The sequence below is a fragment of the Dipodomys spectabilis genome, unplaced genomic scaffold, assembly GCF_019054845.1.
Source record: "Dipodomys spectabilis isolate Male_0828 unplaced genomic scaffold, ASM1905484v1 ptg000083l, whole genome shotgun sequence".
In the NCBI taxonomy this organism is placed as follows: domain Eukaryota; kingdom Metazoa; phylum Chordata; class Mammalia; order Rodentia; family Heteromyidae; genus Dipodomys; species Dipodomys spectabilis.
In genome coordinates this window covers 2692009-2719792 of record NW_024870760.1, presented here as the reverse complement: position 1 = coordinate 2719792, position 27784 = coordinate 2692009, and the positions used below count along the sequence as shown (strand labels likewise).

The 27784-nt window shown below is 43.3% G+C and overlaps 1 protein-coding gene across 2 annotated transcripts in view; it reads right to left on the bottom strand.

Moving 5' to 3' along the window:
- Positions 1–27784, bottom strand: part of Gnal (G protein subunit alpha L) — a 147866-nt gene that overhangs the window by 77754 nt on the left and 42328 nt on the right. The gene's annotated exons all lie outside the window — the stretch shown is intronic.

Below are 27784 nucleotides of genomic sequence, written 5' to 3'. Positions count from 1 at the left end.
AAATAGTTGAAGCAGCTGGGTATTGGTGGCTCATGCCTGCAATCCTAGCAACTCAGGAGGCTGAGAAGTGAGGATGGCGGTTCAAAGCCAGCCCGGATAGGAAAGTCCGTGAGACTCTTATCTCTAATAAACCAATAGAAAACCAGAAGTGGTGCTGTGGCTCAAGTGCTATCCTTGAGCTGAAGAGTGCAGGGACAAAGCCCAAGCCCAGAGTTCAAGCCCCACAACCGACCAAAAAAAAAAAAAAATAGAAAAATAGTTGAAGCAAAAGGATCTGAAGGCATGGCTCCAGAGAGAACCTGCAAGCTAGAGAGCTTGACTTCATATCCCAGCACCATGTAAACACACACACACACACACACACACACACACACACACACGTCAATAAATTAGAAAAAGGTTGGTTATAGCTCAGTGGTAGAATCCTTGTCTAGAATGTACAAAGAAAAGAAGGGAGAGAATAAAAGAAGGATAGAATAAAGGAGAAGGTAGGGAGGGAAGGAAGAAATAAAGAAAATTCAAATTTCTTTTTAATGTAGTCTGCAGGTATACAGAATTGGCTAAGAGCAGACATTCACCACTAGTCCTTGCATGGTCCTATTATGCTCTTATTTGACTGAACAACAGTAGACCCCATGAGCTCTCCTGTACCCCACAGAGGCAAGTATTGGGTTTCCCCATTGTTGCCTTTCTCCATGACCTTCTTCTTTCCAAAACACTGATTATGGATATCCATATGTTTAAACAATATAGTACTTCATTTTGCTCATTTTTGAATTTTACTGGACAGCACTGCATTGTGAATAATTTTTCAAATCCTGGTTTGGTTTTGTTTATAACTGGGGGCCTCCCCACATAGCTTAGACTCAGCATTACTTCTAGGGTTTGTGACAGTGCATATCCACCTTCACGGAGTTCAGTTTGGCTGTGTGAAAGTGCCATATACCTATCATCAGGCATCAGACATTCAGATAACTTCTAGTTTTTGTGGTTTGAACTGAGGATTCATGTTTGTTAGGTGGGCATTCTGCCTTGAGGCACATCTCTAGCTCTGCTCCCCCTCACTTTTTTTTTTTTTTGGCTATTTCCCTCCCTTTTTCCCTTCCTCTCTCCCTTAATTTTTTTCTCCCCCTCTCATTCTTCCTTTCTTTCTTATTATCTTTAGGTAGTTGTACAAATGGGTTTCACTTCAACACGTCAGTTTATGAATATAATACAGCGGCACCCCTCCCATCTTTATCGCCCTATATTTTGCAGATTATTTTCAAGATAAGGTCTCCCAAACTCTTCTTCCTGGGCTGGTCTCAAGCCTCAATCCTTCTACTCTCAGTCTTCTGATTAGCTAGGACTTCCAGTTCTAGCTAGTCTAGTCTAGACTTCTAGTCTAGCTTCCTGAGTCCAGCTGTTTTTGTGTTTATGACTATTCCAGAAGACGTTTCTTATTATATGATCCTCAGGATATTTATTCAAACCACTTTAATTTTGAAATCCATTGTGATCACCACTCTATGCTCTGTTCTCAAAGTGTGGAAAGCAGGTGCCAGTGGCTCATGCCTGTAATCCTAGATACTCAGGAGGCTAAGATTTAGAGGATCAAAGTTTGAAGCCAGTTTGGACAGGAAACTCTGCAAGACTTCATCTCTATCCCAATTAACCAGCAAAAAGTCAGCATGGAAATATGGCTCAAGTGGTAGAATACCAGACTAGCAAGCCCAGGGCCCTAAGTTCGAATCCCAGTATGAAGAAAAAAAGTCTGAGAATAAATAGCCACAGAGGTGGTTGATGTCTGATCCTTTCTCTCACAATCAGAACTTCCCATCCATGTTATTTATTCAGTGTAGCAACTTGATACAGACGAGTGAATGCTGGAACAATTTATAATCCTCACAAAAGATAAGGTTGATGTTCAAAGAACTCAGCAGTTTCTTCATTTGTTCCTTATATAAAAATGAAGATTCTTTTTAAAATTATGCAATTAACCAAGGAAATGTCTACAAATGCTTTTGTCTTTTTTTAAAAAAGCAATATGATGTTTAATTTCCTACCAAATGCTCTATTTTCTCTATCCTTGATGTGGCACTGTTTTAATAATAGAGTTTTGAGGGTGTGGGGGTGGATGGGAGGAGAAATACTCTCAGATTAAATGTGCATATCTATTATAAGACATAGAAATCGTGCATTGTTAAAGGTGTATACTGAAGCTCTCTCAATCCAAGTTTAGGCTTCCTGGCTTAGATTGTCCAAAGGAACTTTAAAAGCTGTTCAGAGTACCCACTTAATAATTAGGCATTCTTTATTTTAATTTGATTTAATTTTTGATGCCAGTATTATAGCTTGAACTCAGGGCCTAGGGGCTGTCCCTTAGCTTTTTTGTTCAAGGCTGGCACTCTACCAATTAAGCTACAACTCCACCTCAGCTTTTTGCTTGTTAATTGGAAATAAAAGTCTTACAGACTTCTCTGCCCGAGCTGGTTCTGTAGTGTCAGCCTCAGATCCCAGCCTTCTGAGCAGCTAGGATTACAAGAGTGAGCCACTGGTGCCTGGCTTACAATTAGGCATTTCTGAAAGCAATTCTTTATAAATCAAGAAGTACTTTATTTGCTGTTATCATACAATAATGCATACTGAAAAGATGCATGTAAAAGTAGATTAAAAAATAAAAACACATTTGCCTTATGCTTATAGTCTTGATTTAAAATAGCTCATAAACACTGATAAGTTTTAGTCATAACTAGTTTAGTCATTCACTGGTTGACATTTAAATTTTCACTTGTAGGCTGCCAACCTTGTAGTCAGAGGCTCTTCGTTAAAGTGAAAAGATACTGGCTAGGACAAAGGGTTGGTAATCTGTTGTTATCAGTCATTTATATTTTAGTGTGATTTAGGTCCTTCCTAAGAATGGGCTGGAAGGAATGGAGCTGTCAGGGATGTGTATTTCTGGCTAATTTCCTTTGTAATTCAAGTCACTTTCTAGTCTTGAACTTCACCAACAGAAATATAGAAATAAATCACATTTACTGTGTTGTTATTTATTTTGTGATCTTACAATGCATTCTCATGCACGTGATCCAATTCATTCCTCAAAGCGACTCTATGGGGTCAGTCTTCCTATCCCCATGTCACAGATGGGAAACCTCAAAGGTGGCCAGCACAGACAGCGTGCCCGGATAAGAAAAGATGTAGATCTCTCTCTATGGTGCTCATTTCACCACTCAGGCTTCACAGGAGCCAACAGGAAGAGTTTTATTTGGAGGAAGATGGAGGAGGGGGGATGTTCCAGGGCCTGAACTCAGGGTTTTGAGTTCACTTGGTTTGCTTGCTTACTTGGTTGGAACTCTACTACTTAAGTTATGCCTGCAATTCAGCTTTTTGCAGGGTTAAGAAGATGCAGTCTCCTGGACTTTTCTGCCCCAGTTGGCATGGAACCATGATCCTTTGACTTTCAGCCTCCTGAATAGCTTAGGATCTCATGTATAAGCCACTAGTGCCTGGCTACAACTGGATGTTTCCAAAGGGATTTTTCCGAAGGGATTTTTCCAGTCTAAACTTGAAATATTTTTTGTTTTAAAGCATTATGTTTTTGTTTTAAGGGGCAAATGCCTGTAATTTCAGTTACTCCTGACGCAGAGGCAGGAGGATTTTGAGTCTGAGGCTAGCCTAGACAAGACCATGCCTCAAAACCAATAAAAGGACTTGGGGCGGGGTCATAACTAAAGTGTGAGAGTACTAGGCTTAGCAAGTGTAAGGCCATGGTTTCAGTCCCAAGCATATTAAAATAAAAGCCAAAGAGGTTGTCTCCACAAACCTCCAACATTTAGTTAAAAAAAAAATCCTAATCTAGAGTTGGGTGCTGTGGCTCATGCCTGTAATCCTAGTTACTCAAGAGGCTAAGACTTGAGGATCACGGTTCAAAGCCAGCCCAGGCAGGAAAGTCCTTGAGACTTGTATCTCCAATAAACCACCAGAAAACTGGAAGTGGTGCTGCGGCTCAAGTGGTAGAGCACTAGCCTTGAGCTGAAGAGCTGAGGGACAATGCCCAGACCCAGAGTTTGAGCCCTACAACTGACAAAAACAAAAACAAAAAACCTAATCTATTTAAAGCTTAGAGTTGGCATGTCTTAAACTGAACACAAATCTGTCCTTTAAAAAAATGCAAGAGGCAGGCTGGGAAGGTGGCACAGTGGCAGAGTGCTTGCCTTGCATGCATGAGGCCCTGGATTCGATTCCTCAGCACCACATAAGCAGAAAAAAGCCAGAAGTGGCACTGTGGCTCAAGTGGTAGAGTGCTAGCCTTGAGCTGAAGAGCTGAGGGACAGTGCCCAGGCCCAGAGTTCAGGCCCTACGACCGGACTCCCCCCGCCCAAATGCAAGAGACATAATAAAATGCCAGATATTTACTCTGAAGAAGCTCTTATGTGTTAGCTATCACATATGTAAAGCAGTACACAGGATAAATGCCAGTGCAGATAGGTCTCTGGGGGAAATCTATGACCCAATGCTTCTATGGCAAGTGATCACAAACACAAAAGAGAATAAAAAACAGAAATTAGTCATGGTGATATTTGTGTATATATCTGAGAAACATAACACAAACTGTTCAAGAATGAACAATCCATAAGACTATACAACTCAAAGCTGGGTGGGGGCTAGGCTCAAGTGGAACACTTTAGCACTAACAATCATGAGGTCCTGAGTTCAAAATCCTAGTGCTGTAAAACACAAACCCAACAACAAAACAACAACCAACCAGCCAAACAAACAAATAAATCAAAACACTCCAATAAAACTCAAAGCCATGACAAGGTACTGGCTGAGCTAATGAGTCAATTACAACAAATGATTACAAGCATCCTCTATTGCCCTTCTTCAAGGGGGTGGGAAAACAAGCCCATTTTGTTAATGACTAAGGCAGTATTTTTTTTTGCCAGTACTGGTTTGAACTTGGCCTCCTACTTGCTCAGTTGGCATTCTACTACTTGAGCTACCCTCCCAGCCCAACTTTTTTGCTGCTTATTTTGGAGACAGAATCCCTTAGACTTTTTATTTTTGCCCCAGTAGGTCTCAAACTGTGATCCTCTGGATCTCAGTCTCCTGAATAGCTAGGATTATAGCTATTATAATCCTGTGTCTGGCTGCAGCAGTACATTTCTATCGTTTGATGCAAAGCAAAGAATAAAAACTCTAAGAGTAGGGAAAACAGCTAACATTCAGGAAAAATGTGGTTGATACATTGGGTAGCTCAAGGCAGAGACTTTTTTATTTACATTTTTACTGTAAAAATACTGTACAGTTACATGAATAAGGTAATGAGTACATTTCCTATGGAGCATTGTTGCCTCCTCCTTTGTTTTTCCCCTACTATCCCTTTAATGGCTGGGATAGCCCAGTTTCCAGATGGCTGCCAGCCCTCAGGAGGGTTCAGAAAGTCAATCTTGCACTTATACATGTGTGTAAGCCCACAACTCCTTTTCTTCCTATTTGCATATTTTGCCCTCCTGGCACAGAGTGACTCCTAGATCTGATTATTTGCTGAGCATTCAAGTATGTTATGGAGCTAGACCTCTGTAAACTGCAAGCCCATCCTATTCCTCCCGCTCAGGCTGCTCACCGAGGTCTTAACCCTGCACACAGGCAACTGGCAGCAGGTCCCTCTTCTCTGTAAGCATCTATCCTTCAACCTCACAGCAGGTCCTCAAATGAATTATTCCATTCTGCTTTCAGCATCAGTACTGCCCAACTTCACCTGCTATACTACAGCTTACATATCCGCAGGACATGTAAGAATGGAATTTTATGAGGAAGGTGCTTCACAGGAACAGTTGCTTGTAATCTATTGCATTCTACACTGAAACACATGAGACTCATTCTCCAAACTCTACCCCACTATATCATTGGACAACATTGTTCTGGACAAGGAGAAGGCTCCTCCCTCCCCTTGGCTGCTCCATTCTGCTTTACTTTTTTTGTTTGTTTCTGTATTTGTTATGTTTTGGGTTTTGGTGGTGCCAAAATTGCAGCTTGAACTCATGGCCCCTGCTCTCCCTTAGCTCTTTTTATTTTCTGCTCAAGGCTAGCACTTTATCACTCTGAGCCACATCTTGGCAATAAGAGTCTCATAAACTTTCCTGCCCAGGCTGTTTTTGTGCCATAATCCTCAAGATCTCAGATTCCTGAGTAGTTCAGATTATAGGTGTGAGCCACGAGTGCCCAACTGGCCTTGGTTCTTCCAACAGCATCTCCTTCTGGACTGTATCCCCCAATTTATGAAGGGAATTGGTAAACACAGACTTCCTTTTTTTTTTTTTTTTGGTCATGGGACTTGTTGGCCTGGGCCTGTCCCTTAGCTTTTCAGCTCAAGGCGAACGCTCTACCACTTAAGCTGCAGCACCATTTCCAGTTTTCTGGTGGTTTATTAGAGATAAGAGTCTCACAGACTTTTCCTGCCCGGGCTGGCTTTGAACTGTGATCATCAGATCTCAGCCTTCTGAGTAGCTAGGAGTAGCTAGACTTCCTTTTTAATTCAAATGACATCAGTGCACCCATTGCGTGTATTCAGTAATTCATCTGTTAAAATTCCACTGGTTCTCAGAGGCCTTTTAGTCAGCCATCATCTTTACCCAGAACCTGAGTGACATTTCCCAAAGTTCCATGGTTAAAAGAGGGAGTGGCAGAGAAGCTAAGAATCTTCCTACTGTATTTCTTTGTAACATCATATAGCCTCTGCAGAAGTTCTTCAGGATCCAAATGAGGACCTAGGGGATGTTCAGTTCGTTTACAATGGACATCATTTTTGAGAATTCTTAGCACAGATAACTTAAAATATCTTACCTACTGCTTTTTGGATGGATCATGGTTCAGATATTCCAGAGAAGTAAAGCCATAGTTGAGGGTCAACTGTATATTCTAAGTAGGAACATCATAGGGTCCAAAGAACCCTTTTCAAGCCAGATGCAGGTAGCTCACACCTGTAATCCTAGCTTCTCAGGGGACAGATTTGAGGATCATTGTTTGAAGCTAGCCCAGACAGCAAAGTCATAAGACTCTTATCTCAAACTAACCCATGGAAAGACAGAGTGGAGCTGTGGCTCAAGCGGTAGAGGACCAGCAAAAAAGCCAAGGGAGACCAGAAGGTCCTGAGTTTAAGCCCTAGTACCAGCATACACAAAAGAGAACTCTTTCTACCATGGAGGCAGGTGCCCCAGCAACTGGTGCCCCTAGACATGAAGCATGGGGGACGTGGAAGGAGCTTTCCTTTCTGAATAGCATGACTTGCAGGCAGTATGATAGCAGTGGAAGACAGCTAGGCCTGGAAGGGGGGTCTCAGGAATAAGACAAGCTAGTGGGGAGGTAGAGGTTCTGTACCCAGAGCGGCTCAGCAAGAGAAGAGCACACACCCCAGACCCAGACTCTGATGTTCCCAATCTGAACCTACCACAGGCCAGCTGGCCATCTTTACCTTTGTCCTGCAGCCCAGTCCTCCTTTGAAGGTCAAAGGTGTCCCTAATGGGTAAAGCTTTCAGGAAGTGACAAGGTCCACTTTTTTTTTATTTCTAAAAATTTTTTTAAGGGCCAGTTTTTAACTCCCTGAGTAGCTGGAATGACAGGTGTGCACCATGGAGCCCACCAGGAAATTGTGTGTGTGTGTGTGTGTGTGTGTGTGTGTGTGTGTGTGTTGGGGTTGAACTCAGGACCTGGGCGCTGTACCTTAGCTTTTTAGTTCAAGGCTGTTTTTCTAGCACTTGAGTCACAACTCCATTTCCAGTATTTTGGTGATTAGCTGGACTTTGCAGCCCAGGCCAGCTTTAAACCTCAATAGTAAGGTCTCAGCCTTCTGAAGAGCTAGAATTACAGGTATGAGCCATCATACTCTTCCTCACCATGTGAGCCTAGCTCCTCCCCCTTCTTTTAAAAAATACTCTTTTCTATTCTCAAGGATCCAGGACTTAGACCATGAATGTCAGTTCCTCTATTTGTGTTAAAAATGCTGTGACCTCCTCGGAAACATGCTTCCACGTGGAACACTCAAAGGATTTGCTATGGAGTTGATATATGTATTCTATACCTATGCCTCTTTCCTTTTTATGGTACAGCCACATACAGTGTAAAGATGATTGAATCAATGACTACCAACCACATCATAGGTTACAATGGAGCTGGGAAAGTCCCATCACCTAGTGACATGGATGCTGCTATTAACATTGTAGTATAAGGCACTGCTGTTGTGTTTGTGGTGCTGTTGTTAGGAACAAGTCCATGGCCCTGGTAGTAACACAGACATACAGCAAAAGCTGGGCACTGGTAGCTCATGCCTGTAATCCTAGCTTCTCAGATCTGAGGATTACAGTTTGAAGCTAGCCCAGGATTAGTTTGAAGCCAGCCCAGGCAGGAAAGTTGATGAGACTCTTATCTCCAGTTAACCACCAAAGAGCTAGAATTGGAGATATGGCTCAAGTAGTAGAGCACCAGCCTTCAGTGAAAAAGCTCAGGGACAGTGCCCAGGTCCTAAGTTCACACCCACCTCCCTTCTTCCCCTACCCCACAAAAAAATTACAGAAAACACCTGAAATAGTCACAATGCTCAATCACCACAATAAACAACTGTGTGAGTTTATACCTGGATGAGCAATGTGTTTCCTGTTTGTGTAAGCATACCTTGTGATGTCTACACTGACAGAACAGCCTAACAATATGTCTCAGAATGGAATCTGTTAAGTGCTTCTTTTGGGCCTTCTGCATTTCTAATATGTGCTTGCTTAGAGCATGGAGAGAGCTTTGCTATGGTAGCTTAAGAGGTGGGCTCAGGTACCAGTCAGTGAGCTGGAGCTGGGTGACGTAGCAACAGTGTATGTCAAGTACTGCATAGCTAAATATTACTCAGTAACTACTAAAAATTCTTTTGGAGCCAGTGACTCATACCTGTAATCCTAGCTACTTATAAGGCTGAGATCTGAGGGTAGTGGTTCAAAGCCAGACCCAGTATCAGGGTGCATGTGTGTGCATACATGCACACACACAATCTCATTATTCAAAGCTTGTGTGTTCATGGGCAAGGCAAGTGGACTGCAGCCTAACTGTCTAGGCCACCTGCCCTCCCACACATAGTGTCTACAGGTGGTTACTCTGGAATAAAGGGTTCTGACTGAATACCTCCAGAAGTGCTAGTTAGAGCTGAGAGCTGCTCTCAGAGATTCCAAAAAAGCAAGGGGGATGGTCAGTCTTCCATGAGTGAATCAGGAATTAGAAATGACATAGCCAAGAACCATGCTGCAGGAGGGAAGTGCTTGGCCAGGGGACCCAACTGGGTGAGTGAGTCCTGTCAGGACTGCTCCTGTGGTCAGACACCAGGCTGCTCACATTGATTGGGTTTCCATCTATCTTAGGCTGAGAACAAAATCAAAATGAGGAATGGTGAGGTGATCTGCACACACTTGCAACTAATTTGGGGTATAACATGGGTTCAGGAGTATCTGATCTATGATCAAACTGGGAACCCCAAATTCTAGACCATCTCTTCCTACCTTGGAGGAAGTCAATGACCTCTATGGGCTTCCTTTCCTCATGTGTGAAATAAAGACAAGAGGGCTGTGGTGAATATACAAACTAGGTCAGCCCTCCACATGTAGTGTTATGTGTCTATTTGTATTACTGTCATTGGGACCAGCCTACTTTAGCAGCATCACTAGCAATCATAAAAACCAAGAAGCAAATCTGATTTTTTTTGTCTCTTTAGCTACACTATAGAATTTATTCTAGGTCCAAATATTTTCTGTAGCATCTACTTATCTATCTATACTATCTGTCTATCTATCTATCTATCTATCTATCTATCTATCTATCTATCTATCTATCTGTGTATATATATATCTATATATACATACACGTTTTTTAAAAATATACTTCATATTTTCTCTTTATTATATAAATATTATCAGTTTAAGATAATAAGAATATAAATGTAAGAATATACATGTTAAGAGGAATTTTGTTATTATTTATGCACATTCACAAATAGCACAATTCATGGATAAAAGTCTCTGGTTTCTTTAACTCTATGGTCTCTCTCTCCTTGTTTGTGGAGGACTCAAGAAAATAAGAAAACAAAATCCAACAAAAATATATATCCTACTCAAAAGTGATTTTTCTTTTTAAAGCCAGGAGTCTCATCCCACACCAAAATAAAGTTGTCTACTCGGTTTAGAAACAGAAGTTCTGAAAACCCACAACTCCCAGTATTAACACAGATAAAACATGAATTTTGGTGTCCTCCCCTCACATTACAACCCCAGGGTCTCCAGGACAATGCAGCCTCTACTTCTGACAGGAAATGAATTTCTCTTGGGGAACTATGGAAGAGGGGGTGGGAAAGGTAAAGCATAATTTGTATATATAATAATCACCAAGGTACAGTCTCTGAATATTTTTGACTCTCCATGCAACACCAATTCTTCAAAAGCCCCAGAGTCTGCAGACCTACAGACCTTTTATGGTTATTCTGTGTGTGTGTGTGTGTGTGTGTGTGTGTGTGTGTGTGTGTGTGTGTGTGTGTGTGTGCGCGCGCGTGCACCCCAGTACCAGGGCTTGACCTTATGCTTGGTTACTGTCAGTTTTTTCATCCAAGGCAGGGGCGCTCTAACATTTGAGCCACAGCTCTACTTCTAAATTTTTGGTGCTTAATTGGAGATAAAAGCCTTTTTTTCTGCCCTAGCTGGCTTCAAATCATGATCCTCAGATCTTAGCCTTTCTGCATAGCTAGGATTACATGCATAAGCCACCAGTATCTGGTCACAATGACCTTATATTCAGTCTGTCATGTTCTTGAGCCACAGTATGAAGTGGGAGTATCCGGGACACCTGTGTTGGTACTGGATGCTATGTGGTGCAGGCATCATACAGGGTGAGTTATGGCTCCACCCCATCTCCATGCTGGCCTACACAGCTTCTCTGCTTCTCTATGGAGAGAGGGTGAGAGGCCTGCATTTGCCCAAGGAAGCAGCCTGGCTCTCTGTGTGCTCCTGGTACATGTGCATTTGACACCAAACACCTAAAGGAGGTTTCCAAAGCTCGGGCACTTGGCAATATTTTTCTTCTTTTCTTTTTTACTATCCTTAAGTGGTTGTACAAAGGCGTTTCAATTCAACATGTCTGTTTATGAGTCCAATGCATCATGATTAAAGGCACTTCTCCATAATTCTCCCCTATCTCTCCCAACCCCATCCAGCCCCTCAAGTTAACCGGTTCCATTTTCCCATATGTACATCTAGTATTATGGATGCATTCACATACCCTTCTTTTCACCATGTCTGCCCCTCCTCCCTTGACCTTACCCCCTTGGCCTTGACAACACATGTTCTAACTTCCTGGTATTCATTTTGTTAAACTGTTAGCTGCATATACTATTCCCCTGCATATACCATTAATTAGTTAACTTGTTGGTGTATATATTGGCAACATTTCCTACAAAGGCAGTGTTCATACCTTTATCAATATCCTGATGAAGGGTACCTGGTCTGACATCTAACTCTGAATGAGACACTTCAGATGCATTACTTTATTGATGTCAAATAACATCATGCAATTAGCCTATTACTCACACCCCCATTTTGCAGATGAGTACACTGAGTACAGAATCACTGGTTACCTTACCCAGAATTAGAGAGAGAGTGAGGCAGAGGCAAGGTAAACTACAGGGGCTGCACTCCTAACTGAACCATGCCACCAAAATACTCAGACATAATACTTTTGATAGTTATTTGTGTCAAATAATTATTGCAAGGTATATGGTACTATTTCATCTCCTTTCTTTTCCAAAAAGAGCCTCAAGAAACACCAGCAAGCTGACTATAGGAGTGCCATCAGACAGATACTGGCTGCCAGGAGCCCCATGTTCCTCTGGGGTCCCAGCAGGTGCTCGGAATCTCTCAGTGGGATTTCCCACAAAATTTGTGCCAACAGTCTGAACAAACTTCTAGCTGTTATAACGAGAGGGGAGTGGATATGTTGCATTATTTTATCGAGGGCTAGAAGTGGGCATGCGGTATGCAGCACCTAGTGTGGGGATACCTTGGCTAGACAACCAACGGTTGGCTTTGGACAGATCTGCCACCTCTCACCTTGCAGGTAGGGGCTAGCTTCCAGAAGAAGCAGCACCAGAAGGGATGGGTGAAGCAAGTTTACTGGACATAGTCAAGCAGAAAGGCAGGGTAGGGACAAGGAGAAAGGGCCTTGCCTGGCATGGCACAGGGCCACCAGTGGTCCTCTCATTGAATACCTTCACCCATGGGAAGGCTGCCTTCCAGGGAGAGGACACATAAGAGGCAGTGACAAAAGACAGGTGACACGCGGTCTGTAAGGTTGAACCATATGGAGCTGTCACAGATAGCTCAGCTATCTCCTAGACAAGGACACTCCTCCATGCAGATGCAGGCCTGAGCCACAAAAGCTGATGTGGCCATATGAGACTTCAGTGCAGCTAGGAGAAATGGACAGAGTCCTGCTGTCACTCCCTTATCAGGGGTATGGTGAGTCAGATTCAAGGCCACCCTACCATAAGAGTGTAGCTAGAAAAGCCAGAGATCACTGTTGGAACTTTGATCCATAACATTACTGGGTGAGCTGACCGGCACATAGCAATGTCCTATGCCCTGGAACAGGACTTTGGCAAAGAGTACTTTCCTGGCTTGCTTGCTTCCTTTCTTTTCTTCCTTCCTTCCATGCCAGTCCTGAGGTTTGAAATGAGAGCTTCACAGTCTTGCTTAGCTTTTCTGCTCAAGGTTGGCTTTCTACCACTTGAGCTATAGCTCCACTTTTGGCTTTTTGCTGGTTAACTGGAGATAAGAGTAATTTGTATTTGTCTGCCTAGGCTGGCTTTGAACTGGGATCTTCAGATCTCAGCCTCCTGAGCAGCTAGGATTATAGGCAGGAGCTACCAGCAGCAAGCTTTCCTGTGTTTCTTGATAAGGCAAATCATAAGAGAAACACAAATTGTCATTTAATTAAGAAGTGGCTATTAAGCTTCAAGTTTACCCTCGAAATTAAAATGACAATCTTTTTTCAACATGACAATTTATTCTATCTATCTATCTATCTACTATCCATCCATTTATTCATTTTTATCAGTGCTGGAAAGGCCAGTATACTTACTAGACAGGTACTCTACCACTTGAGCCACACCCAGCCCTTTTGGTTTTAGTTATTTTTTAGATAAGGTCTCATGATTATGGCTGGTTCAGTCACCTCTGACAGTGATCTTCCTATCTAAACCTCCTTAGTAGCTGAGACTACAGGTTGTCCCACCACACATGGCTCCTCAAACCATCTTTTTATGGAAGCATGTGCATTTCTGAATTTCTTGTAACTCTTTTGTTATGTGGGAATTTCATTTTTAACGCCATATTGGTATTGTATTCATACCATAGGATTTTAAAGTGGAGTAAGTATCACTTATTACTTAAAAATTACTTGAAAGTAGTACTTTTTAAGATTACTTAAAAATTCTCTTCAAGTGTCATTACTCTAAGAATGTCCAAACTCTCTCCTGAATCCTTTCTGAGATACAGGGTTTCTGAGAAGGAGCCCCTGGATGCAGATTTATATGAGGCACTGTGCCGCCGCCCCTATCCCCCTTTCTGCTCCCCTTAGCTCCCCTGCTTGGCTCACTCCTTCCTCACAGACCCCAGACACCTTCCCCTCCCTTGGGACAGCCCCATAGGCTGTTGCCACAAGAGCTAAATCCACCCTTCTTTTATGACACCAGTGAGTCACCATTATTTATTCAAACTCTCTGTCCTGCTAGGGTTCATGGGTACACAAGCCAGCATGGTATTTCCAACACTGAACACTGCTTCTGACACATATGAATCATCATTAAAAAAAATAAAGCTGTAATCCTAGCTACCCAGAAGGTGGAGATATGAGAATTAAGATTCAAAGCCAGCCTGGAAGATACATCTGAGACAACTTATCTCTAAGTAACCATCAAAAAGCTGGAGGTGGAAGTGTGACTCAAGTGGTAGAATGCCAGCTTTGAGTAAACTAAGCAAGAGTGCAAAGCCCCTTAGTACTGTCATAAACAAACATATGAAGCTAGACAGGTGCGGTGGTTCATGCCTACAATCCTAGCTAATTGAGAGGCAGAAATCTGGAGGATTGTGGTTTAAGGCCAGTCTGGGCAAACAGTTCACAATTCCCTCATCTCAAAGCTAGGTGTGGTGGTGTGGATATTTTTTACATAGGAAGTGTAAATAGGACAATGTGGTATAGGCTGTTTTAGGAATAAATATGAGAATGTGTTTTTAAAAATGAAAGTAAAGGGCTAGGATGGTGGCTCAGTGGTAGAGCGCTTGCCTTGCATGCCTAAGGCCCTGGGTTCGATTCCTCAGCACCACATAAGCAAAAAGAAAAAAAGCCGGAAGTGGTGCTGTGGCTCAAGTGGTAGAGCGCTAGCCTTGAGCTGAAGAGCTGAGGGACAGCGCCCAGGCCCAGAGTTCAGGCGCCACAACTGGACCCAAAAAACAAAAACAATAAAAATGAAAGTAAAAAGGGCTTGGGGTGGGACTCAAGTGGCAGAATTCTGCCTGGCAAGCTCAGACCATGAGTAAAATAAAACAAAACCCCTAAATCTAAACTAAATCATGTATGGTGGTACATGCTTGTGATTCCAGCACATGGGAGGCTATCACAGGGGATGGTGAGTTTTAGATCAGCCTAGACTACATAGTGAGACTCTGTCTCAAAAAAAAAAGGAGTACATACTTAAGCAGTAGAGTACTTGCCCAGTACATGCAAAGCCCTAGGTTTGCCAGCACTGTCAAATACAAAACAAAATGAAAAAATCCGAACTGAATTCCAATTCAGATAAAAATAAGAGTGGTTCATTAGAAAGATATTAACATGATCAAGATATTAAGGTTTTGTAAGTTTTGGAAATTCCCATGGCAGATTACTTAATAAGCACAATGTTTCAATGAGAGAAATAGGAAACAAAGATGCTAAGTCTGGTGGCTCAGTTCTCCTAAGCAGTTCAAAATGCTACTTGGTGCCATTTCAGTTTCTTTGGTAAAAAGAAGAAATAAAAATTTGTAGGTTTAGCTAGTTGCTAGTGATTTGTGCCTGCAATCTTAGCTACTCAGGAGGCTGAGATATGTGGCTAGCCTGGACAGGAAAGGCTGTGAGACTCTTATTTCCAATTAACCAGCAAAGAGCTGGAAAATGGCTGGCCATGAGCAAAAAGATCTAAGGGACAACGGCCATACCCTAAATTCAAGCCCCAGTACTGACACACACATGAAAAGGAATTGTAAGTTTATTTTATTTTATTTGATTTATTTATTTATTTTTTGGTCCGGTTGTGGGGCCTGAACGCTGGGCCTGGGCGCTGTCCCTCAGCTCTTCAGCTCAAGGCTACCGCTCTATCACTTGAGCCACAGCGCCACTTCCGGCTTTTTTTTTCTGCTTATGTGGTGCTGAGGAATCGAACGCTGGGCCTCATGCATGCAAGAAAAGAGCTCTACCACTGAGCCACCTTCCCAGCCCCAACTGTAAGTTTAGTAATAATTATGCAATCTATAAGACAGCCAGTGCTAGTGGATCACACCTGTAATCCTAGCTATTCAGGAGGCTGAGGGGAAGGATCATAGTTTGAAGTTATCTGGGGTAGAAAAGTTTACAAGACCTTATTTCAAAAAATAACTGGTAAAATACAGGGATGAGGCCTGGGTAAAATGGTAGAAAACCAGCCCAGCAAGTAAGCTCTGGATTCAAATCCCAGTATCAGAAAAGAGAGAAAACTATCCAATACACCTAAAATAAACTATCTTAAAATGAAAAATTGCCATGGGACATGTAAGGCAGTAGAACATTAACACTATGACTGTAATGGAGCTAGTTAGGGGCAGAGAATGAAGACAAGCCTCTCAAAGTCCGAACCAACTGCCCTGTGGTATTCTCATAAAACTATTTTTTAAAGCAGTGGCACACTTTGAGGGGTAAAGATGAATGCACCCATTGACTCCACAGAATCATTAACATGATTTTCTTTTTTTGGTCGTTCATAGGGCTTGAACTCTGGGCCTGGGCGCTGTCCCTCAGCTCTTCAGCTCAAGGCTAACGCTCTACCACTTGAGCCACAGCGCCACTTATGGTTTTCTGAGTGGTTTATTGAAGATAAGAGTCTCACAGACTTTTCCTGCCAGGGCTGGCTTTGAACGGTGATCCTCAGATCTCAGCCTCCTGAGTAGCTAGGGTTATAGGCGTGAGCCACCGGCGCCCGGCTCATGATTTTCTTATAAAGATGTAAACTGGGCTGGGAAAGTGGCTCAGTGGTAGAGTGCTTGCCTTGCATGCATGAGGCCCTGGGTTCGATTCCTCAGCACCACATATGCAAAAGAAAAAAAGCCGGAAGTGGTGCTGTGGCTCAAGTGGTAGAGCACTAGCCTTGAGCTGAAGAGCTGAGGGACAGTGCCCAGGCCCAGAGTTCAGGCCCCATGACCAGACCCAAAAAAAAAAAAAAAAAAAAGATGTAAACTGAGTTGGGTGCTGGTGGCTCACACCTATAATCCTAGCTACTCAGGAGGCTGAGATCTGAGGATCTTGGTTTGAAGGCAGCCTGACAGAAAAGTCCCTGTGAGACTCTTATCTCCAATTAGCCACTCAAAAACTAGCAGGGGTGCTGTGACTCAAGTGGTAGATCTCTAATCTTGAGCACTAAGAGCTCAGGAACAGCACCTAGGCCTGAGCTCAAGCCCCACAACTGACCAAGAAAAAAAAAATAAAAGTAAGCTGAAATAACAATGGGATACTTTATTTTGTACTTCATTGAGCCTGCACAGATGGTCTAGAAATAGACAAACAAGTGAGCACAGGGCCCTTCAGGATTTCTCCTCATTTCTGTGGTTTTTTTGTCTTCTGAAGGGAAACCTATAAAGAGCCTCTCACCACCTCTTTTTGTAAAAAGAAAAAGCATTTCACACTTCTCTTTTCTCCAACTCTCCCACAGTCCACCGCTTCCCCTAGCTGAGGGTGATTCTTCCTTCATTGTCCAGAGTTTTAAGGGCTCTGCCATGGAAATGTACTCACCTGTGTCAAGCACTCTCATGGAGCCTTTGGCCTGAGCACCGCTGCTCTTATTCATCTTCTCTGAGTACCTACAACATCTTGGGTCTATACCACATAGGTTGTTGCTCATTATTTTGTATTACATATAAACATCTTGTGTCTTTACTGAATCAGCAGTTTCCTGAGGCCAAAGTCACAGCTTCTATTTTCTTTGTGTAACCCATGGTCTTGAGCACAGTATAGAGCACAAGCACACAATCAATATTTGCCTTTAGTACCAGTTATTGAACGTAAGCACTAAACATAAGTATTGAACAGAAATACTCTGCAAAAGCATTTAACATAAGAACTAAGTACACGAATTGAACACAAGCACAAAGGATAAGTATTGAATGTTCTTAGTACATAAGTACTAAGCATAGGCACTGAATGTAAGTATTGAGCATAAGTTATTAAGCTACATTCTATACCAAGTAGAAAATGGGTTTCTACCTCCAACAAAGGCATGCTTAGTGGCAAATCTCAGGGTGACTGATTATGATGTAAGCTTCAAGAATAAAAGAACAAGCATCAAGACTAAATAATTCTGCTTTCCAAATAAAGCCATCTTTGTTAACTGGAAGGATTACCAAGGGGCAAAAACCTGTCTGGTGAGTTATTCTGATCACCATTAATTTGAGTACTGATTAAATGGTCAGGGTTGTGAAGACAAATCTACTCGTGGGTAAGGACCATGGTAAAGCATGCAAACTGTGGTCTTGGGGACAAGGAAGAGAACCGGGCTGGCAAGGCAGTTTTGAAGATTCTAAGACATGACCTGGTAGGAGGAGGGGGCAGGTGTCAGGAGTACAGAGAATGGTGAGAGCTACATGTAGGGGGAAAGCCCTGGATTCTTTCTCCAGTGGAAATGTCAAATTAGGTTGTGAAACAGACACAAGTGTAACATGGACACAATGTCAAAAGACCAAAAAGGAAGACTATGGGACAGGTACGGATCGAATGGGTAGCTCTTGTGTGAAGAGAGATAACCGGTAGCATGGGACTAAAATGATTAGACAAAATATCTCAAGCTGCTGTTGCTGTGACAGTGGGTAGCCGCCTGATGGCTGCTGTCCTCCAAGTGTCCTTCCTGTTACTAGTCAGAGCAGTGATTCCTTCACAGTGATGAAGTCTGCAGTGTTACAGATTAGACGGTGAACCGATGTCTACATAAAATCATTGTTTTCATAATTGAATGATTTGTGGTGATCTGGTGATTTGTTGTACCCTCCGCTCCATTTTACTTTTAAAATTGCCAGGTGCTGGTGGCAAACACATTGGCCTGAAAAAGAGGATGAAGTGGAAACTGCCTCTGGGTGGATTACTGATAGAGTTATGCTCACCATCACTATTATAACTGGGCTCTGGTGAGATCTTGGTATGGTTTGTAGATGACAAGACAGTATTGTAGTAATGTTAAATTTCCTAATTGTCATACTTAGGCCAGGCTTGTACAAGTGGAAGTCCTCTTCTATGGAAATTCACACTGAAATATTCATAGGCAAAGGTGTAAACTGTTTAGAATTAACTATCAAAGAAAAACCCCATGTTAATGCAAAGAGCAGAGCCAATGCCCACTTGACTGTAGGATGTTCTGAGTTTTTACATTTCAAGGGGAAAGTCTAATTTCAAAATAAAAAGTTAATATTAGGACTATGCCTCTTGATAATATTTCAGAGGAAAACAATGAAATAAAATAGAAGTACTTTTATTGAGCTCTAATATGGTCACTACAAGTAACCAAAGTATTTGACTGTGATAAGAATTCCTTTTCAAACACTGATATGCAAGATGAAAATAAACAACCAGGCACGGTGGCTCATGCCTATAATTCTAGCTCCTCAGGAGGCTGAGAGCTGAGGATCCATTAAGCTGCCAGACTAGGCAGAGAAGTCCCTGAGACTCTTACCTCCAATTAACTACTAAAAAGCTAGAAGTGGTGTTGTGGCTTAAGTGGAAGAACACCAGCTTTGAGAGGAAAGAGCTAAGAGACATCGCCTAGGCCCTAAATTCAAGCCCTAGAATCTTCGCGCACATACAATCACAATATGGAAGCCTGGGTGCAGATTGAGAAATGTCCTTCACCCCAGGACAAGCTCACCAGATGTCATTCCCACTGCAGACAAGAAAGTGTCACTGCTTTGTGACTTCAAGAGTGACCCTTTCTGCAACAACTGGACTTTGACTGCCTCTGATGAAAGCCACTGAGCAGTTATCCCTAGCCTGAGGCCAGGTGCATGCGGCCTTTCCTAACTGGCCTAGCTTTCTGCAGTGGGGTGTTGACTACGCACTGCTTTTCATCATCTCTTCACAGGTTCCAAATGTGTCCCCCATCCCTGGGCCTCCGTGTTCCTCTGCCCACCCAGGCAGATTCAGTTCCGCGGAATTAGCTGGTGGGGTTCCCCAGTGCAGACACCTCAGGCTGAGAAGTCCCCGCAGATACCTGTTGAGTATCAGGCTGCCCCAGGACCATCTCCCCCTCCCCAGTCTTCAAGGTCAATGCTCCAAAATGAAGCTCCATCCCACTAAATACTATCTCTTAGACTCCACACTGACGCCAGGTCTGGGAGTCTCCACCTTGGCTCACTGCCAGATCTGTACTGCTGGCCTAAGGAGCTGAAGACCTCCACGGTGTCTTCCCTGGTACCCATGCCTCTTGCTTTCCTTTCCTCAGGCTGGTAGGACTGACAGAGAGATGGCTTTTACAGCCTGGAACTCTATTCCACAGCACACCACTGTTTTCACTTTGTTTTCTTTTTCTGGTACTGAGTTTTTAAGCTCACTTAGCTTGCTTGTTCCTGGCGATCTACCACTTGAATCATGCTGCCAGCTGGCATTTTGCTGGTCGTTTTGAAGACAGGGTCTCATGGACTTTTCTGCCCAGGCTGGCTTCAAACCAAGATCCTTCAGATCTCAGCCTCCTGAGTCACTAGGGTTACAGGCATGAGCCACTAGCACTTAGATACTATTTTCATTTTTAGAGTGTGATTTTCTAAATCCCCTATGGAATGAATGTGGCTTCCCTGAATCTATGACAGAGGCTTGTAGCACTTCTAGCAAGCTCCCCAAAAGGAAGAAAGCCAGAGGCACAAATTAGAAGGATTACTGTTCTTCCTTATATTTTCTCTGAACCAATGTGTAGCTACGCAATCCAGGCTAGTCTCTAATTCAGGATCCTCCTGTCTCAATCTTTTCCACTTTTTTTTTTTTAATGCCAGAACTGAGGCTTGATCTCAGGCCAAGGAACTGTCTCTTACCGTTATCACTTAATTCTGGCCTGCTACCACTTAAGCCACAACTCTATTTGTGGTTTTTAGTGGTTAGCTGGAGATAAGAGTCTCATACACTTTTCTGCCCAGCCCAGCTTTGAACTGGAATCCTAAGATCTCAGCCCCTGAGAAGCTAGGATTACAGGTATAAGACACTGGCACCTGGTTGGATTTTTTTTTTTTAACCAGAGAACACATCATAGGAATTCCAATATATTTTTTAAAAATTCCACCACTGTAACAATGAGATGTACAAATCGTTACGTTGAAAAACAAACTTTACAACTTTAGGTGGGGGGAGGAGATGGGAAGGGATGGGAAGGGGAAACAAAGGAGGAGGCAACAATACTTGACAAGAAATGTACTCATTATCTTGCCCATGTAATTGTAACCCCTCTGTATGGTATTTTCACAATTAAAAAAAATTTCCAAATTGTGGCAGCTTTTCTGAGAAAGCACTCTGTCACTGGAGATGGGAAGAATTTACTTTGTTCTGCATGGGGACTGAGTTCCAGGCAAAGTCCTTTCCCTCTCACCAGGCAGCTCCAAGTGTGCTGGGTGATAGCAAGTTCACTTAGCCAGTACTCTTTGGGACTTAGACAGAAACTATAGTCTTAGAAAGGAAGGCAGTGAAATCCAATAGGGATCAAGTAAAGCCAGATTAGTTTCAACAGCTGCAGGAAAGCCAGAGTGGGATGGCTAGGATAAAGGAAAGCAGAGACAATGGGAAAAGGCCATTGAAAGTAGTCTGTGAACCATCTAATTGCAAGTAAGGCAGAGTGGAAGAGGAGGGGTTGGAGTGGAGATGGGAGGGAGGGTTGACCCCTGAGGAGTGAGTAGCTGGAGAAGACCAGGTAGAACATGAGGTCTGAGGTGATCAGCCAGGGTACTTGGAGGACCCCCCCCCCCCCCCAGAGAGCTCAAAGACCAGGATTCTTGAGGCTGCCACCCTTGTGTGGGTATTTTGCAGGGAGCTTCCTCAGGGCCATTGTGAAGTGCCGGGTTGGGGGAGGGGAGTAATGCCAGCTCTGGGCCCAGTAGTAGAGACTGCTTCTGAATGCTGGTTGGAGGCAGGGGAAGGGTGGTTTTGGGATGCCTCCGGTTCTCCATGAGATGCAGAGAGGGCTGGACAGTAAGCTGGTGTCTACTGACACCACTAGGACCTCAAGATGGGATGATGTGGAGGAAGACTTGTATGAGGCAACCTAAATGATGCTTTGCTGAGCCCTGTGATGAACTCAAAGTCTCCCAACATGGGATCTGAGCTAGCTTCTGTTGTGGTCAACTTGGCAATCTCTACACCATCTTAGAAAAGATCAGATTCACAGATATCAATCTTGTGTGGAAGGCCTTCAAATGAGCAATGTGGTCTTTTTATCATCTTTTTTTTTTTTTTTTTGGGTCCGGTCATGGGGCCTGAACTCTGGGCCTGGGCGCTGTCCCTCAGCTCTTCAGCTCAAGGCTAGCGCTCTACCACTTGAGCCACAGCACTACTTCCGGCTTTTTTCTTTTTGCTTATGTGGTGCTGAGGAATTGAACCCAAGGCCTCTGGCATGCAAGGCAAGCGCTCTACCACTGAGCCACCTTCCCAGCCCTCTTTTTATCATCTTAAAGCAAACAGCCTAAACTCAGGAGACCACCGTGTTCCTGTTCTGTTCTAGTAATAAAGCGATAACAATTCTCCAGAACTCTTCCAAGAACAAAGACTGATGGCCAATCAGGCCATGCCTGTCACTTGAGATGGTTTTAACTCTGCATGCCTTTCTCATGCCCTCCCTTCAATTCTCTCTATTTGATCTGAAGCCCATGTTTGTACCTCTCAAGATGGCTGAAGATGTACTGAAGTGCTGTCTTCCCATGGCTGCCATGTAAAAATTTCCTTTTTCCACCATTCACCATGTCTCTTTATTTGGTGTATGGGAGTGAGTAGCTGGACCTAACGAGACTCTTGGAACTTGGGCCTAGGGCCTAAAACACTGGATTCAGAATGAGGGATGCAGCCTGTGTTGATACCGAAGGCCTTACCTGCTCCCTCTCTTGCGCAGATCAAGGATGCTCCTTGTAAAGAGGCACTAGTCGCTCATTCCTGAAATCCTAGCTACTCAGGAGAGGACCAAGTGCAAATCCAGCCTGAGACTCTTCTCTCTCCAATGAACCACCAAAAAGCCAGAAATGGAGCATTTCACATGAGCCAGCTGCATTTCAGCTTTTAACACATTTATCCTTATGCAGCCAAATGAAGGAGCTTCTGTGGTTCCCCTCCAGTGAGACCCTGAGAAGACTGTCAGCAGTCTCAGGGACACATGGCGGACACATGGCGGGGTTGTGGTCAGAGCCTTAGTGGGCTGGTTCCAATATCACCTAGATACTGTTCTGCCAGACTCAAGGTCCTGGGAGGATGTTCCCCTTCTACCTCCCACCTGTTCTTGACCACATGGAGATGGCACCAAGCCCATGCATCCCTCATCCCCATGGAGTCTGCTCAGTGTGGCCCCTTTCCTTTCGTTTTTGGTGGTGCATGACCCAGCACAGGGCAGCCAGGCTCAAGAATGTCTATGAAGTAACTTCCATTGATTAATTATATCTGAACTTACCTAAGATGATATTTTTTAATGTCACATCTGAAAATCTTTAGGCAATTCAATTCTCTGTGGAAAGTAGAATGACAGATTCCTCTTATACAGTGCTGGATCCCTCCTTCCTGACCCTCCCCTTCCTTCCTCTTCCTTCTTTCCCCATTTCTCTCTCTGTCTCTCTCTCTCTTTCTCTCGTGGTGCCAGGGATCAATGCAGGGGCTTACACATGCTGGGCACGCGCTGTACCACTGAGCCATACTCCCCCAGTCTTTGTATGATTTCTCTCTCTCTCTCTCTCTCTGGGCTTGAACTCAGGGCATGGGCACTGCCCCTGAGCTTCTTTTGTTCAAGAATAGCACTCTACCACTTAAGCCACAATGCCACTTCCAGCTTTTTCTGTTTATGTGGTATTAAGGAATCAAATCCAGGGCTTCATGCATGCACTCTACCACTAAGCTACATTCCCAGTCCTGATTTCTTTCTCTCTTAAACTATGCACAAAGCTTCACTGGTTTAAAAGGCAGAGGGAAGGATGGCTACTTGGGAAACTGATTTCCATTTCAAATCAAAGAGTAGATTACTGTTTTGTGTTATATATATATATATATATATATATATATATATATATATATAATATGTATATTATACATATATAGTAACAAATATATATATGGGCACCTTATCACTATGATTATTTTTAACCTAATATGATGGTCAGCCTGTGTATTCCCTGACATGGAGCGTCCACAAGTTTTGAATGACAAGAATACAGGGATCCCACTGTGATCTAGACCAATAGACATGTGGACATGTGATGTGAACTTTTAGGGGTAGATGGGGAGGGATACTTCAGCTATTCCTCAGGGAGCTAACAACACAGAAGCCCTGACATCTTTAGTGGTGTCTGGGATATGATAAGGTCTTGGGGCAGGAACCATCATGGAAGGTGCTAAGTACCTAAGTCAGGATTGTGGCCAAATTCCCATTAGAGTAACTCATTCTTACCTGGTTTACATAAAGGGCTGCAGATTGGTTCATTTGAAAAACTACAAAGGCTGTTAGTGGAACTCAGTGACAGAGTGCTAGCCTAGCATGTGCAAGTCTCTGCGTTCATCTCCAGGAAAGACCAAGCTGTAGTTCACTCTGGGTATAGCAGAGTACATGCCTGTAATCTCATCACTCAGGTAACTAAGGCAGAAGGAATTTGAGTTTGAGTCCAGTATGAGCCACATAGCATGAGTTACATTTCAACCTTCCTATCCCACTTCCAAAACAAGAGATAATAGAGCACACAGGCAGATCCATCTATGACTCAATATGGCACCCTAGGTGACAGCTGTACTCCTATCTTGGCACCTGATATACTCTCTTGTGTATCAGGTGATTCCTGCAAGAAGTCTCCTGGACCATGGTGCATTACTCAAGGTCACATGTTTAAGATCAAATTGAGGACAGGAGATGGACAGTATGGTTTCCTAGGACCTTGTTCCAGTCCACTAGGATATTCTTTGCTGGTGCATTCACCAAAATACACACCAGCCATGCTGAGTTCTGTTGACCTGGGTTATAAGACATGGAGGTAGGGAAAGCTATAATTCCTGTTCGTGGGCTCTCCTGTTTCAGCCTTGAATTCATGATCCTCCTGTCTCAGCCTTGAATTCAAGGTCCTCTTGTCTCAGACTCTACCAGAAACTGTGCACCACTATGCCTGGCTCTGTTTTTGCATTTCTTGTTCAGCCTCATTTGTACTCATAGTTTTAAAAGAGCTAATACAATATCCACATTCAAAGAAGAAAAATCAAACAAACATATAATTCAACTCAACAGAACACTGAATTTGTTTAGTTTTTCTATGTGGTGTGTGTGTGTGTGAGAGAGAGAGAGAGAGAGCGAGAGGGAGAGAGAGAGAGGGAGGGAGAGAGGGGGAGAGGGAGAGAGAGAGAGAGAGAGAGAGAGAGAGAGAGAGAGAGAGAGAACACCGCAAGTGAGGGAATGTCCTATTTCTCAGCCAATTCACTGTGCTCCATCTGCATTTCCTCCCGTATTCATGTGCTAAATGCTACACAAAATGGTGCTCACTAGTGAAAGGTTTCCTGGGAAAATCAAGTCCCAAACCCAGACCTTCTAAAGTTTGGGTATATTTCTGAGAGAAAAATTATAGAGCTGGGTGCAGCGGCTCACACCTATCACCTAGCAACCTGGCGGTAGGGATTGGGAGTATCAAAGTTTTAGGACAAAAAGTGAAACCTTATTTCAACAAATAAGTCAGGCATGGTTGTAAAGATCTATGAATCCCAGGTAGCAGGGAGGTATAGGTTGAAGGATGTTGTCCAGGAAAAAAGTGCAAACAATCTGAAAAATAAAGCAAAAAGGGCTGGAAGTGTTGCTCAAATGGTGGAGCACCAGCCTAACAAGCAGGAGGCCCTGAGTTGAAAAACAAAACAAAAACAAACAAACTAGAAACAAAACCATATCCAACAACAAAAATCCAGTGAAACAAGATGTAGCCAGGCAATTGTTGGTTATTTGTAGCTAAAAAAGCACTTTTCCTTTCTATTACAATGAACATTTTGCAAAGTGCTTTGGCATTTATTTAGCTTGAAATTTAACATGTTAGCTGTGTTTCCTGGGCCTACATGCTGTCCCTGAGCTTTTTGCTACAGGCTAGCATTCTACTACTGGGGCCAAAGTGGCGTGTGTGTGTGTGTGTGTGTGTGTGTGTGTGTGTGTGTGTGTGTGTGTGTGTGTGTGTGTGTGTGTGTGTGTAATTGTTTGAGCTGGTTTCAAATTGTGAGCCTCAGATCTCAGCCTCCTTAGTAGTTAGGAATGCAGGTGTGAGCCACTTGCTTCTAGCCCAAAATGTCATTTCTGAGCAGCAGATATATTGTGAGTTCCTGCTAGTCTGGCTCTATCCCTATTCCTGCTCATACTAATCACAGACAATCCTATAAAAAGAAGGATTGGTTTGTTGAAATACCAAGCTGCACAATCATTCTCATTTTGCTTTAACAAATGTGTGTGTGTGTGTGTGTGTGTGTGTGTAGAGGTTCTGGGGCTTGAACTGGAGCCTAGGCGCTGTCTCTTAGCTTTTTCCTTCAAGGTTGGCACTATACCAGTTGAGTGACACCTCCATTTCCAGCTTTTTTTTTTTTTAAAGTGGTTCAATTTGCCTTTAGCTTTATTTTTTTTTTCATTTTTTTTTTATTGTGAGAATACTGTACAGAGGAGTTACAATTACATGGGCAAGATAACAAGTACATTTCTTTTTCTTTTTCTTTTTTTTTTTGGGTCTAGTCGTGGGGCCTGAACTCTGTCCCTCAGCTCTTCAGCTCAAGGCTAGTGCTCTACCACTTGAGCCACAGCGCCACTTCCGGCTTTTTTCTTTTTGCTTATGTGGTGCTGAGGAATCGAACCCAGGGCCTCTGGCATGCAAGACAAGCGCTCTACCACTGAGCCACCTTCCCAGGCCCAACAAGTACATTTCTTATTAAGCATTGTTGCCTCCTCGTTGTTTCCCCTTCCCATACTCCTCCCCTCCCCTCACCCGATCCTCCTCCCACCCCCCACCAAAGTTGTTAAGTTCGTTTTTCGACCTAACAACTTGTACATCTCATTGTTGCAATGGGTCCACCTGTATCCCTAGTTAAACAATTTGTTTTTTTCCCTTCCCCTCCACAAATTATACCAACATCAAATACAGTAAAAGTATGGGTTATACTGTGGAGGAGGGACATACAAAGCAACATAGAAATCATCTTATAAATATGATAGAAACAATTGCATGAAAGGAGAAAAAAAACATTTGAATACTTATCTTGGGGCTCATTCCACTAACATCAACTTATCTGCCCTTTTCTGCTTGTCTCAGACATATACTAGTTATTGCAAATAAGGGAAACCATGGGACCTATATTTCTTTGGGCCTGGCTTACTTCACTTAACTCCACATAGAGCTCCCCCTATGACCCCACAATACCACTTCCAGCTTTTTGATAGTTAATTGGAAATAGGACTCTGGAAGACTTTCCTGCCCAGCCTTGCTTTGAATCGTGACCCTCAGATCTTAGAATCCTGATTAGCTAGGATTACAGGCATGAGCCTTGGGTGCCTGGCTACAATCGGTTTTAAAAGGCCGTCCAAGCAGACTCTCACTCACTTTTCTACCACAAACTCGAAGACTTAGCCTTGTCTGCACTTGTCCTCTGCCCTGCCTTTCACTCCTGCTTAGCAGTGGAGTTGAGGTGGGGACCTTCTGTGTCCTGGATCCCATCAGTCTCTGCTCAGGCACTGGCCCTGGCTCTGACTCTTGTACTATCAGCTACTTCACACCCTGTCATTCAGGCAGCTCTCCTTCTCAACTTCAAAGTCATGGTCTCCAGGCTTTCCCTGTCCCTCTCCTCTAATTGAAGCACCTGTCTCTGTGCTGACAGCTCTCCTCTATGTTCCAACCCCCAAATCCAGCTGTTTGTGTCACATTAACACTGGGATGTCTAAACTATGGTCTCCTATTCATCAGGCAAACAAAACTCATATCTTCCTCCTTCTAACCTTTCTGTCACCAACGTAACCCAAAACTCCAAAACATTTTTTTTTCCCAAGACATTCTTGATTTCTGCCTTTCTCTCAATATTCACATCCAAGTATTTACCTGTCTGAATGGCTCAATTTCCAAAATAAATCCCACCTCAGGCCATTTTTCTCTGTCCCTGTAGTCACCACCCCACACCAAATCACCTTATTATCTTGCATCTGGATTAATGACTGCCTGACTTCTACCTCTGCCTTACACAAGTGCTGTCGCCCAAAGCCTGTGAGATCTGATAAAACAGAGTCTTGCCATGCATCTCT